The 14,916-nt window shown below is 38.2% G+C and overlaps 1 protein-coding gene across 6 annotated transcripts in view; it reads right to left on the reverse strand.

Annotated features, from left to right (window-relative positions):
• Positions 1-14,904, reverse strand: part of LOC121021667 (alpha-1,3-mannosyl-glycoprotein 4-beta-N-acetylglucosaminyltransferase-like protein MGAT4E) — a 32,343-nt gene extending 17,439 nt beyond the window's left edge. For 2 of the 6 annotated variants that reach the window (XM_040462252.1, XM_040462251.1), the window contains exon 1: positions 14,283-14,900. The gene's annotated coding sequence lies outside the window, so the exon portion shown is untranslated. Of the gene's footprint in view, positions 1-14,282 lie in introns of all 6 variants that reach the window. The other 4 variants (XM_040462245.1, XM_040462248.1, XM_040462244.1 and 1 more) reach the window with 4 other exon arrangements.
• Between the last annotated feature and the right edge of the window lie 12 nt (positions 14,905-14,916).

Genomic DNA, 14,916 nt, shown 5'->3' on the forward strand with positions numbered 1-14,916 from the left:
ACTATATTTTATATATAGAGTATAATAGAGTGTCTGGCTCATGCTAAGCAGTATATGTATGTTAGCTATGAATATATTAATATTTTAAAAGATCTCCAAGTGATTCTAAAATGTAGCCAAGGTTAGGAACCACTAATTTAAGACCTTATAACCATGGTAAGAAATTTGGGCTTAAATTTAATGTAATCAGAAAATACGGAAGGGCTTTACGCAAGGAAATCATATGATTTTATTTACATTTTTAAAAACTGCTCAGGCTTCAGTATAGAGAGAGAATTTGAGAGTGGGCAAACAGCAGAAGGAAAAGACTTACATATTACAGGTGTTCAGGTAAGAGAAGATGGTAGTTTTATAATGGAAACAGAAATATAGTTGGGTTTGTGATATTTTGGAAATTGATTTGACCAGCAGTACTGATGGATTGAATGTGGGTACGAGAGGGTGATGTGGCATGCCCAAGTTGAGTCCAAAGGAAATGAATCAGAATCTCCAGGTTATCACTGACAGCATCTTGGTCTGCCAGACATACTAGCAATACCATTGGGTCTGCTGGATCCTAAGGCCCAAGTGGCAGGGTAGTTGGCTCTACAAGCTTACTGGTTACAAAACTGTTTATTGCTCTAGGTCCTACTCAAAGCTAGCAGTGGTACCATTGCTTTTCCCATTGAACAGATGAAAGGGTAATCAGATGAGGTTAAATAATCTGCCCCCAATCACACAGCTGGGACAGTAGGAGAGCAGATATATGAACCCAGGGGATGCCAGAGTCTGTCCTTTTAACCACTGTGCTGTACTACTTATTATAAACAAATGTCTTGTTTAGTTTGGTGCTAGTTGAGCTGACTAATGTTATTTTCAAGGAGTTTTTTTTTAAATTTTTTTAACGTTTTACTTATTTTTGAGACAGGGAGAGACAGAGCATCAACAGGGGAGGGTCAGAGAGAGGGAGACACAGAATCTGAAACAGGCTCCAGGCTCTGAGCTGTCAGCACAGAGCCCGATGCGGGGCTCAAACTCACGGACCGCGAGATCATGACCTGAGCTGAAGTCGGCCGCTTAACCGACTGAGCCACCCAGGCGCCCCTCAAGGAGTTTTAACTAGTGTGCATACTCTGATGCTTGGCACTGTCGGCTGCCCCTTCTTTCCTAGAATGCTTAGACTCCCTTTGCTTTGGTAAGATGGCACTCTTCTGGTTCTCATATCTTCACTTTCCTTCTTGGTTCCCTCTCCTTCCTTCCATCTGTTCTTTACATAACAGTTTCCTCAGGGATGGTCATTGTTAGGCCTCTGCATTTCTCACTGCACACTCTCTAGGCCTCATCTCCCACCATACTATGGCTAGCACTTTTGTTCCCATACCACTGTATTTACACACACACACACACACACACACACACACACACACACGCACACACACAGTGTCTTTACACATGCTGTAATGAAGAGAAGATCCAAAATAAATGAAACGGAGAGAAAGTACAATAGAGAAAATGAACAAAGTTAAAGGTTGGTACTTTTAAAAAGCAGTAACATTGATAAACCTCTAGGCAAGACTGATCAGGAAAAAAGTATAAACAAATCTCCACAGATATTAAACTACTAGCAAGATAATAAACCATAAATTTGACAATATTTTAGATGAAATGGACAAAATTCTCGAAAAACAACTTATAAAAATTAACACAGGAAGAAAGAAATCCCTACTGGTTCTTGATCTACTAATGAAATTGAATTCATGATTAATTTCCCCCACACAAAAAAGTACAGGCCCAGATACCTTCATGGGTGAATTCTCCTAAATACTAAGGTGAATTCTCCTTAAATAAAGTCTCTCAAAAACTAGAGGAGGTACTACTTCCCAACTGGTTTTTACGAGGCCAGCATATTTTAATACCAAAATCTAACAAAGATATCATAAAAGGGAAAATTACAACCAATCTCATGAGAACGTAGATGTAAAAATCCTAAGCAAATATTAGCAAACTGAATCCAGCAATATATAAAGAGCATAATACATCATAACTAGATGATAAATTTTCCAGGAGTTATCATCTTGATAGATGAAGAAAAACCACTGGGTAAAATTCAACATTCACTCATGGTAAAAACTCTTAGCAAGTAGGAATAGTGGGGAGATTACCTTAATCTAATTGGACTATTTACTCCTCTTCCCCAAAATTCTTAATGGCGAATTATTATTTACTTATATTTATTTATTTTTAAAGTGTACAACATTTTGATTTGATACACATATGCATTGTGAAAAGATTCCCATCGTCAAGTTAATTAACACATTAATCACCTCACACATTTACCTTTTTTTGTGCGTGTGAGAACACTTAAGTTCTACTCTTTTAGCAAACTTCAGTTACACAATACAGTATTATCAACTGTAGTCACCATGTTATACATTATAGCTTCAGACCTTATTCATCTTTATATTTATTTTATTTTTGAGAGACAGAGAGAGAGAGAGAATGGAGGAGGGGCAGAGAGAGAGGGAGACAGGATCTGAAGCAGGCTCCCCTGCTGCCACCACAGAGCCCTACCTGGGGCTTGAACCCATGAACTTCAAGATCATGAACTGAGCTGAAGCTGGATATTTAACTGACTGAGCCACCCAGGTACCTCATTCATCTTTTTTTTCCCTTTTCTTTAGAGAGAGAAAGAGAGCACAAGCAGGGGAGAGGGGCAGAGGAAGAGAGAACATTTTAAGCAGGTTCCACACTCAGTGTGGAGCCCAACATGGGGCTCAATCCCATGACCCTGGGATCATGACCTGAACCAAAATCAAGAGTAGGATGCCTAGCTGACTCAGCTACCCAGGTGCCCCAAGACCTTACTCATCTTATAATTGGAAGTTTGTACTCTTTTTTTTTATCAGCCCCACCCTTTTCCCCCACCCCTTAAGACTCTGGCAACCACCATTCTACTCTATTTCTATGAATTTGCCATTAAAAAAAAAAAAGATTTCGCATGTAAGTAATTATTTGTCTTTCTCAGTCTGGCTTATTTCACTTAGGGTAATGTCCTCTAGGTTTATCCATTTTATTGCAAATGGCAGGATTTCCTTCATTTTTCAGGCTGAGTAATATCTTGTGTGTGTGTGTGTGTGTGTGTGTGTGTGTGTGTGTGTGTATGTGATGGTAAATTATTGAAAGCTTTCCCACCTCTGAGAATGAGAATAAACAAGGATGCCCTCTGTCATAACTTCTATTCAACATTGTAATGAAGGTCCAGCCAGTTCAATAAGGGGAAAAAGTAAGAAAAGGCATATGGCTTGGAAAGAAAGAGATAAAATTTTAATGTGATTATATAAAAAAAAAACAAAGAATTTACAAACTATTAGAATTAATATGTGAATTTAGCAAGGTCACTGAATACAAGGTCTATATATAAATACCAATTGTATTTTCTATATACTAAACAAAAATAATCAGAAAATAAAGATTCCAAATATTATTTATAATAGCATCAGAAAATATCAATCCTATGCAAAAATTCTCAACAAAATACTAGCAAATTTAATTCAACACTATATTCAAACAATTATTCACCATGATCAAATGGGATTTATTCCTGGGCTGCAGGACTGGTTCACTATTCACAAATCAATAAATGTGATATATCACATTAATAAAAGAAAGGATAAGAACCATATGATCCTCTCAACAGATGTAGAAAAATCATTTGACAAAATCCAGCATCCTTTCTTGATAAAAAGCCTTAAGAAAGTAGGGATAGAAGGAACGTTCCTCAACATCATAAAGGCCATATATGAAAAACCCACAGTTAATATCCTCAATGGGGAAAAACTGAGAGCTTTCCCCCTAAGATCCGGAACATGACAGGGATGTCCACTCTCATTACTGTTGTTCAACATAGTACTGGAAGTTCTAGCCTCAGCAATCATACAACAAAAAGAAATAAAAGGCATACAAACTAGCAAAGAAGTGAAATTTTCATTCTTCACAGATGACATGATAGTCTACATGTAAAACCTGAAAGACTCCACCAAAAAGCTGTTAGAACTAATACGTGAATTCAGCAAAGTCACAGGATATAAGATCAATGTGCAGAAATTGGTTGCATTTCTATACATCAATAATGAAACAGCAGAAAATCAAGGAATTTATCCCATTTACAACAGCACCAAAAACCGTAAGATACCTAGGAATAAATCTAACCAAAGAGGTAAAAGATCTGTACTCTGAAAACTACAGAAAGCTTATGAAAGAGATTGAAGACAACACAAAGAAAAGGAAAAACATTCTATGTTCATGGATAGCAAATATTGTTAAAATGTCTATACTACCCAAAACAATCTACACATTCAATGGTATCCCTATCAAAATAACACCAGCATTCTTCACAGAACTAGAACAAACAATCCTAAAATCTGTATGGAACCACCAAAGACCCCGAATAGCCAAAAGCAATCCTGAAAAAGAAAACCAAAGCTGGAGGCATCACAATTCCAGACTTCAAGCTGTATTACAAAGCTGTAATTATCAAGACAGTATGGTACTGGCACAAAAACAGACACATAGATCAATAGAGCAGAATAGAGAACCCAGAAAGGGACCCACAACTATATGGCCAACTAATCTTTGACAAAGGAAAGAGTATCCAATGGAAAAAAAAGGCAGTCTTTTCAGCAAATGGTGCTGGGAAAAGAGCAACATGCAGAAGAATGAAACTAAACCACTTTCTTACATCACACACAAAAATAAATATAAATGGATGAATGACCTAAATGTGAGACAGGAGACCATCAAAATCCTAGAGGAGAACACAGATAGCAACCTCTTTGACCTCAGCCACAGCAACTTCTTACTAGACATGCCTCCAGAGGCAATGGAAATAATAATAAAAATGAACTATTGGGACTTCATCAAAATAAAAAGCTTCTGCACAGTGAAGGAAACAATCAACAAAACTGGAAGGCAACCGACACAATGGGAGATCTTTGCAAATGACATATCAGATAAAGGGTTAGTACCAAAACCTATAAGAACTTAACCAAACTCAACACCCAAAAAACAATCCAGTTAACAAATGGGTGGAAGACAAGAATAGACACTTTTCCAAAGAAGACATCCAGATGGCTAACAGACACATGAAGACATGCTCAACATCACTCATCATCAGAGAAATACAAATAAAACCATAATGAGATACCATCTCATACCAGCCAGAGTGACTAAAATTAACAACTCAGGAAACAACAGATGTGGACGAGGATGCAGAGAACGGGAAACTCTTTTGCACTGTTGGTGGGAATGCAAACTGGTGCAGCCACTCTGGAAAACAGTATGGAGGTTCCTCAAAAAATTAAAAATAGAATTGCCCTAAACCCAGCAACTGCACAACTAGGTACTTATCCAAAGGATGCAAAAATGCGGATTCAAAGGGGCACAGGCATACCACTGTTATAGCAGCACTATCAACAATAGCCAAATTATGGAAAGAGCCCAAATATCCATTGACTGATGAATGGGTAAAGAAGATGTGGTATATATATATATACAATGGAATACGACTTAACGATCAGAAAGAATGAAATCTTGCCATTTGCAACAACGTGGATGGAACTAAAGTGTATTATGCTAAGAGAAATAAGTCAGTCAGAGAAAGAGAAATATCATATGATTTCACACACATGTGGTATTTAAGAAACAAAACAGATGAACATAGGGGAGAGGAAGGAAAAATAAGAGAAAAACAGAGAGGGAAGCAAGCCCTAAGAGACTCTTAAAGACAGAGAACAAAAGATTTGAATTTGATTCAGTAGAGTGAGTGAAGAGATCCACTCTCACCCTTGTGAAACCTTTTTGGTATACAACTTTATAAATGTTAACACATGCATAGCTATATGACAACCACCATAATCAACATACAGAACAGTCCCAGCCTTCTACTAAAATTCTTTTGTGGTATCCTTTTATCACTGCCCCCCATTCCTACTACCTGGCAAGCTCTCCTTAACTGTTCTCCATCACTGTATTTTTTTTTTTTTTTGAGATTTCCATAGAATAGGAATCATATTAGCTTTTTGAGACTTCTTTCATTCAGCATATCTTTGAGATTCATTTGTATACAGGTGTTTGTATGAACACAGATTTTAATTTCTCCTGGGTAAATATCCAGGAATATGATTTCTGAATAATATGGTAAGTGTATGTTTAAGTTTACAAGAAAATGCTAAATTGAGGCTAAATTGTACCATTTTGCATCCCTACTAGCAATGTATGAAAGTTCCAGCTGTTCTGCATCCTTGTCGGCACTTGGTATTGCCAGTATTTTTAGTTTTGGCCATTCTAACAGTTGTATAATTGTATCTCGTTATGATTTTAATTTAAATTTCTCTAATGGAATCTTTTGAAAATCTTTTCATGTGCTTACCTGCTGTCTGCATATCCTTTTTGTTAAAGTGTCTTAGTCCCTTTAAAAAACTGGGTTGTTTGTATTATTCCTGTTAAGTCTTGAGAGTTCTTTAAAGGACTCCATTCAAGTCCTTGGTCAGATATGTGATTTACAAATATTTTCTCCCAATCTAAAGCTTGTCTTTTCATTCTTTTAACAGTGCCTTTTGCAGAGCAAAAATTCTCATTTTGAAAACCAAGTTGAAGACCAATTTATCAATTTTTGTTTTGTGGCTTGTGGTTTTGGTGTCATATTTAAGAACTCTTGGCCTATCCCCAGGTCTTAAAGGCTTTCTCCCATGTTCTCTTCTAAGTATTTTCTAGTCTTACATTTTACATTCATATATGATAGTTTTTGAGTCAGTTTTGGGGCACCTGGGTGGCTGACTTCAGCTTAGGTCATGATCTCTAACCTCATGAATTCGAGCCCCATGTCAGGCTCTGTGCTGACAGCTCGGAGCCTAGAGCCTACTTCCAATTCTTTGTCTCCCTCTCTCTGCCCCTCTCCTGCCTGCACTCTGTCTGTCTCTCTCTCAAAAATAAATAAGCATTAAAAAATTTTTGATCGATGCTTATTTTTTGCCTACTGATGTTGTTTTAACACCTTTGTCAACAAGACTACCTTTTTCCCATTGAAATTGCTTTTGCACCTCTGTAAAAAATCAATGGGCCACATTTGTGTGAGATTATTTCAGGACGTTCTCTTCTGTTTCATTAATCGATGTGTCTATACCTTTGCCAGTATCACACTATCTTGATTACTGTAATTCTATAGTAAATCTTATCATTAGGGGTAATGGTTAATTTTATGTATCAACTTGGCTAGGCTGTGGTACCCAGGCATTTAATGAAACACTAATGTTTAAAAGAAATAAGTTTGCAGACTTAAAGTTCAAAGCATAAAGTCAAAGATAGCCAATAAACTCAATGAATAGAAGCATTGACTCCTGAGAAAAGGTAAACAATTCAGCAATCGATTAAAGGAGGGCTTTATTTTATTTTTTTAATATGAAATTTATTGTCAAATTGGTTTCCATACAACACCCAGTGCTCATCCCAACAGGTGCTAAAGGAGGGCTTTAAATGAGTATGATCAAGGTCCCTCAAGGAGATAAATAAAAGAATACTATCCTTAAAGCTAGAACAAAAGGCCATAAAACAAAAGAGTCAGATATTAATTAGGATTGTGTAGCTATGAAAAAGAACTAACTAGGGGTGCCTGGATGGCTCAGTAAGTTAAGCGTCCCACTCTTGATCTTGGGTCAGGTCATGATCTCACATTCGTGGGATTGAGCCCCATGTCGGGCTTTGTGCTGACAGTGTGGAGCCTACCGGGGATTCTCTCTCTCCCTCTCTCTGACCCCTCCCCTGCTTGTGCTCTCTCTCTCAAAAATAAACAAATAGATTTTTTAAAAAGAACTGAACTAATCATAAATTAAAACTAAAAATACATTTACTGAAATATACAAAAATAAGAAGCCTTAGTCAGGGATATTTCTTAGTGGAGTTACTTCTGATGGCTCTTGGTGTTCTAGCTTATGAGATAAATTCTGTGGTTCTGGCCTCAAGCACAAAGATATTGGAGAAGGAGGCCCAGGGATCACTTTATGACTGTACCTTATGTTGGAAGTATCTTGTTAGGCTGAGCTCGGTCAAACTAGATCAAGATTGGAGCAAAGGAGTGAGATAGTCTTTGCTACAGATAAATACCAGATAAATCCCTTCTCTTTCTTTCTTTTTTAAATTATTTTTTTAATGTTTATTTTTGAGGGTGGGGGGGAGGAGGAGGGGCAAAGAGAGGGAGGCAAAGAATCTGAAGTAGGATCCAGGCTCTGAGCTGTCAGCACAGAGCTCAATGCGGGGCTCCAACTCATAGACCTGAGCCAAAGTTGGATGCTTAACGAACTGAGCCACCCAGGCGTCCCACCCTTTCTCTTTCTTATCTACTGGTCTTTGGATTCCGTAAGCAAAGAATAGGTACTGAACTGCTGTTCTTATCCAGTATTCTCTGGAAATTATTGGACAGCCTTGATTATCCAGAGGCTTGCTACTCCAGGACCACTGATAACTTGTCCAACTTCATATAGACGTCTTGGAAGGACAGAATGTTGTTCAAGAATTCTCCCTTTAGAACTTCCACTATAAATTTCTCAAGATTATCTCAGAGGTGCTGTGGCCCAGATCAGGGAATCATGAGAGGTTAAATGGGCATATAAGTCAAGATGTCATATAAACAGATGACAACTATTCTATGAGGCTATGAGAAACCCATTCATTATTCCAAGGAAGAATACAAGGTCATCTGTCATAAGAGCCCAACATACTCTTTGGGCTAATGCCAAAAGATGGAAATTCATTAAAATCTAAGGTTTATGGAGATGGCCCAGAATGTTGGTCATCTGTTTAAGTTGTTTGCCATCCTGTTGAAGCTGCAGCCATCTTAAAAATGGGATGTTTTTCTTGTTCACAAAATGTGCTGCCCTTCATCCCCCAGAGGGAGCCAGTGGCTTGCTGAATCTGCACTGCAAGTTGGTACAGGTAGGTTTCAGGCTTAGAGAACAAAGCAATCAGGGTTCTTTAGTTAAAAACAAAAAGAACCAACTCAAAGTAGCTTAAGATCTCAGGGGTGTCTTGGGGTGCCTGGGTGGCTCAGTTGGCTGAGTGTCTGGCTTCGGCTCAGGTCATGATCTCATGGTCCGTGAGTTCGAGCCCCACATCGGGCTCTGTGCTGACAGCTTGGAGCCTGGAGCCTGCTTCTTGTTCTGGGTCTCCCTCTCTCTGCTCCTCCTCTTCTCATGCTCTGCCTTTCTCGCTCTCAAAAATAAATAAACATTAAAGAAATTTTTTTTTAAGATCTCAGGGGTGTCTCATGAAAACAAGGAAAGGAATGCACCTGGATCTCAAGAGGAATTGTAATGACACAGAAAACCTAGTTTGAGTCAGAAGTCAGGAGAAATACCATCTTCACTTCATGTGCTGTGTTTCTTGGGGAGTATGCTTCCGTCTTTCTTGCCAGATATGCTTTCCTATACAAACCTTATTCACTTGACCAGGAAGCAGTCCATTAGAACCAGGTATATCCAGTCATACTTAAGACATCAGGATCAGTTTCTTTTACGTCAGGTTAAGAAACATCTCCTGGTATGTGATTTATTTATCCAGGCTTCTGATAACAAGGTAGGATAGGGAGGTTGTTTTTGATTTGCACAGTATGTAAGCTGATGTGTGAGGTAAAGTCGAAGGTTTAGGTGTTTTAGGTAATAATATGGTTGTCAGTTTGAGCCAGAGTCTGAGGGTCTAGGGGGAAATGTGGCCAGCATTTCAAAGTTCTTCCACATGCACAGTGGGAGCTGTCAACTCGTCCCATGTGGCTAAGACTTGGTCCTCAAAGCCATTTCATGTAGCTCAGTTTATGTTAGCATTCACTGAGAGGTAGGACAACTGCGTACCCAGGTGCCCATCTTTTCTCCTTCTCCTTCTTCTTCTCTTCTCCTTTTCTTCTCCTTCTTCTCTTCTTTTTTTGCATAACACAGAGCTCCTATGTTATCCAGAAGAAAGGAACAGAACAGGTGTCCCCTAACAGAGGATACAGGATAAAGGTCTCTAAGGTTAGACTTGAGTCTAGCCCTCAAAGCTGACTGAGTCACGAAGCGTGGGCTTATGAGGCTAAGGAAGTTCTACCCCCTAACTTATTATGGTCTGCCCTTTGGACATGATGGTTGATCAAACCTCTTCAATTAATACCAATTCCTTCTTATCTGGTCCCATTTCAAACTAAACCATGGCTGCCCCTTGTCAGTTAACAACCTGATTCCCAAACTTTGTAGGGCTAGTAACAATTTACAAAAGCAAATCAGTGCACCTACTTGGGCTGATACCCATCCTAAACAGAGCATATTAAGAGAATACTGGTTAAAGGAGAAGAACAAACAGCTTTTTCATTGAGAGCGGCCAGATAGCGAGAGAACTAAGTATGTGACGTGCCATGGAATAGAGGGTTTCAAGGAGGATAGGATCTCAATAGGAATACTAGAATGAGAATTCAGAAAATGCAGTGAGGAGGTCACTGGTGACCCTAGAGAGCAACCTTTCAATAAACAAATGAGTTTTGAAGCCAGAGTTCAAAGACACCAAAAATGACCAGGTGCTGAAGAAACAAAGGCCACGGGTAAAAGCTCTATTGGGAGGGATATGGGGATATGTGTTTGGCATATATGTTTTTGAAAAACATCCTATTTTTAAGTAATCTCCACACCCAACATAGGGCTCAAACTCACAATCCGGAGATCAAGACTCATACGTTGTACTGGCTAAGCCAGCTGGGTACCCCGGCTTAGATGTTTTCAAGACAGAAAAGACTCGTGCGTGATTGGAACCTTGGAGAAAGGAGCTTATAGATAGGAAAAATATATTATTTCTACAATTGCTGATATGTTTAGTTTAGCAGAATCAATTTTCGAGTTTTGTTGTCCGTAAAATGTGATCCTGTAATGAAGCTCTATTGCCCCCATGTGGTGTAGGCTGCCCAGCAACTTCATTCTAAACTAGGAATTGACAAACTTGCTGTAAACAGTAACTATTTTAGTTTTGAGGGAAAGTAACCACAGATAATACATAAACCAACAGGTGTGACCATGTTCCACTAAAACTTTAAGTAATTTGCTCAAGGTTGAGGGGATCAGAATATGGCACCCCCAGATATGCCACTTTGGCATAAAGATTACTTTAAGCTGAGAGCATCTGAGATTCAACAGATGCAAAAAAAAAAAAAAAAAAAAAAAAAAGGCTTCTTAGAGCTTTCATTTTCTGACTAAAAGTAACAACTTCTGGGAAATAAGACTACCATAAATTCTCCCCGAGGGCAGATCTACTCCCAGGAGGAAGAATGAGAATAAAATCTACCTCAAATCCCTTATTTAGGGAAATGTTATGGCCCTGAAGAAGATGAAAACACCACTCATACCAAGATAGAGAAGCATTATCACAAACTTTTAATTTCCTGTTTGTTCTCCTGAAAATAATTTCTTTCCAAAAAGTCATCTGTTTTCCTGTAAGTGCCTTTCTCCTCCTCTCCTTTACCTAGTAAGTGGTATACAGATAGGAAATCCTATCTTCTTTGAGTTATCACTGACGTCTCCCACGTGTGTGCATGCGGCACATGTAAATAAAGTGTTCTTCCCCCTCCTGTTCATTTGTCTTTTGTCAGTTTAATTTGCAAGACTCCAGCCACAGAATATAAGATGGCAGAAGAAAAGTGTTTTTCTTCACCTCCAAGGTCAGGTAGCTATTAAGTGGAGGAAAAGGGATTTAAACCCAGATATCTGCTTCTAGAAACTGAGCTCCCCCTTACTAAGCTACTCTATATATTATTATTTTTAACTGAGACTCCATCTTAACATAACTTTTTACCATACACTATATTTTATTTTTAAATGTGTATTTATTTTGAGAGAGAGAGAGAAAGAGAGGGAGAGAGAGGATCATAAGCAGGCTCCGCACTGTCAGTACAGAGCCCAACTTAGGGTTTGAACTCAGGAACTGTGAGATCATGACTTGAGCTGATATTGAGTCAGGTAGAGGCCTCTACTGTACACTATATTTTAAATAAGGCATATAAAAAGTTAGTCACAGGCACTTTTCTCCAGATTTAATTAATGTACTTTTTTGAGTGCTACTGAATCTTACTTTGAATCAGGTTCTTCACACACCTTGTCTACAGCTTGGGCACATGATAGAAATTCATTAAGTACCTTTTGGTTTGCTTTCTCTCTTATAGATTTTCCCCCTTTTAGCCGCAGTTTGACTCCACATCTGTTTAGGCTATTAATATTATTCAAAGCCAAAGTTTTCATATGATTTTCTTCATTTTAGAGGTAGTATAGTGCAGTGGTTTTACATATGAGCCTTGAAGACAGTCCTCAGTCTGAATTCTGGCACTTGTCACTGCATGGTAAGTACTCCGTAAACATCAGCTAGTCTATTCAATCAACTAGAATGTATGCCTTGGTTCAATTTCCCCATGTTTTCTCTCCTCATGCAGAAGCAAAAAGGACCTTAGTCATCTTAGGTCCCTTTAAATAACCAACACCACTACAATTTTAACTATCATCACCATAATAGTAGCTGACATTTACTGAGTGATTACTATGTATTATTTATTATTTTTTCCAAAATTTTCTGTAAATTCAAGTTAGTTAATATACAGTGCAGTATTAGTTTCAGAAGTAGAATCCAGTGATTCATCACTTACATACAACACCCAGCGCTCATTATAACAAGTGCCCTCCTTAATGCCCATCACCCATCTAGCCAATCCAGCAGCCCTCAGTTCGTTCTCTCTAGTTAAGAGCCTCTTATGGTTTGCCTCCCTCTCTGTTTCTATCTTATTTTATTTTCCCTTCCCTTCTCCTTTGTTTATCTGTTTTGTTTCTTAAATTCCACATGAGTGAAATCATGGTATCTTTTTCTGACTTAATTCGCTTAGCATAATACACTCTAGTTCCACCCACATCATTGCAAATGGCAAGATTTCATTCTTTTTGATGGTTGAGTAATATTCCATTGTGCATTAAATACTTTCCATGAATTAATTTTATTATTTCAATAACCCTATGAAGCAGGTATTATCATTATCTTTACAGACAGGAAACTGAAGTCCAGGGAGATTAAATAACTTTTCCAAGGTCACATGGATAATAAGTGGCAGAGATATTTTTTTGAACCCAGGTAAGTCTGACTTCAGAATCCATACTCTTTATTACTTTTCTCTTTTGCTTTATACTGTCTCCAACAGAAAATTTTACTGTTATGTATTTCTTCAAATTAGAAGGAATAATTTTCCAATGTCTCCAAAGCAATGGTTACTAGGCTTTAGGGTTTCACATGCTATTAAATTTTTAAAGATTCTGATAAACAGCATAGATTTGCCACATTTAAGTTTGGACAAGAAAGGACCTCAAAACAAAACAAAACAAAACAAACCACCACCACTATCATTTTCTATTAGCTTAAAATAAAGGATGATTTAATACCAAAAAAGTAGGATAGATATAACCTAGAACTTCCACTTTGGTGAGAACAAAGATTTTAGGACAATATTCTCCTTCCTTCTTAATACCAGGTTAATAGCTACATGCCGCTTGCATTTAGATACAACAACTCTTTTAGTAACTTGTACAACTTGTCTTTCTAGAGAGAACCTGTGTCTTTGGATCTGGAAGCTAAGAGTGCCATTAATTAAAAATTGTTGCTTTTTAATAGAAAGTGGAATAAAAGATCTATAGGTGTTTTGTTCCACTAAAGTGGCCATAGGACTTAACAGTCTGAGTGGCCTTACTTCTACTCTTGAAATTTCAAAAGATGAAATAAACAGTTTCGGGATTAGACTTCTTTCATTCCAAAGCATTAGAGGAGTAATCATACTGTTGAAAATGAGAACATCTCAGTTAAAACCTTAGTTTTTTGCACCTTTGATTTCCTCCAGAATCCCAATGCCCGAGTGTTTTCAACAAAGTGCCACATCATTAGAAATCAACACGAACGTTGGTCTTGTTAATTTTTTTTTATTGATTACACTCTGCTGGCTGCATTTTGAACTTGACGACAAACATGAATTGTGTACACATGTGAAAATTTGGAACAATTCTCTTTTACGTAAGTCTATTAGACCCTTGTTTTATGTTATACTTTAGATTAAATTTGAATAGCTCAATTATAATCAAGTATATTCAGCTTCAATTATAACTTCTAATTGATTCAAGCCTATTAGCACAATGTTAATAAAAGGCCAGTGGTTTGCTCCTAATGAACTTTTATGTATTACGTAATCACATTAAAAACCGGAGTCTCCTAAATACCTTAGGGTGGCATTCGCTAGTGGGTCCTGCAGTTTGGATGTCAAGACCAGTACCAGCATCTTTTGGGAGCTGCAAGGAAGTCAGAAGGACAAAGAACATAACTCAAAACACTAACTTCTTATTCGTACTAGCGCTTAGTCCAGGGTCCTGCTGTAACCTTCACTCGGTGACTTTTTTCTCTATCAATACAAAGACAATTTTCTCTCCTCATCGATCCTTCTAGTATTTTGTTTGGGGGACGGTGGTACATTGAAAAACTTTTAAGAACCTTCTTATCCATTTTGAGAGTTCAGAACTTTATAACTTTTGGATAAGCAATCAGAGTGAAGACTCTTAAAGACCCAGGTTGGACTAGCAAGCACAAAGCTTGACCACGTACGGATATTTGGGTCTGAAGTGAGCCTGGAGTGTGGACACAGGCGGTAGCAGAAAAATCGTTGATACCAGGGTGTAAACGCAGTTCTAGTCCACGCCGGCGTGGGTTCCAGGTCTGCGACACCAATTACCTCTCAAGAGGTGCGGCGAAATCCCACACAGCCCAGAACAACGGCAACCCAGACTCAAATCGATTCGGTACGAACCCAGACGCAGGTGATCCGTGGGCGCTGGATGATGACGTACTCCGCAGACCAGG

This window comes from Herpailurus yagouaroundi, unplaced genomic scaffold, assembly GCF_014898765.1.
Source record: "Herpailurus yagouaroundi ecotype Mexico unplaced genomic scaffold, PumYag 308, whole genome shotgun sequence".
NCBI classification, from domain to species: Eukaryota; Metazoa; Chordata; class Mammalia; order Carnivora; family Felidae; genus Herpailurus; species Herpailurus yagouaroundi.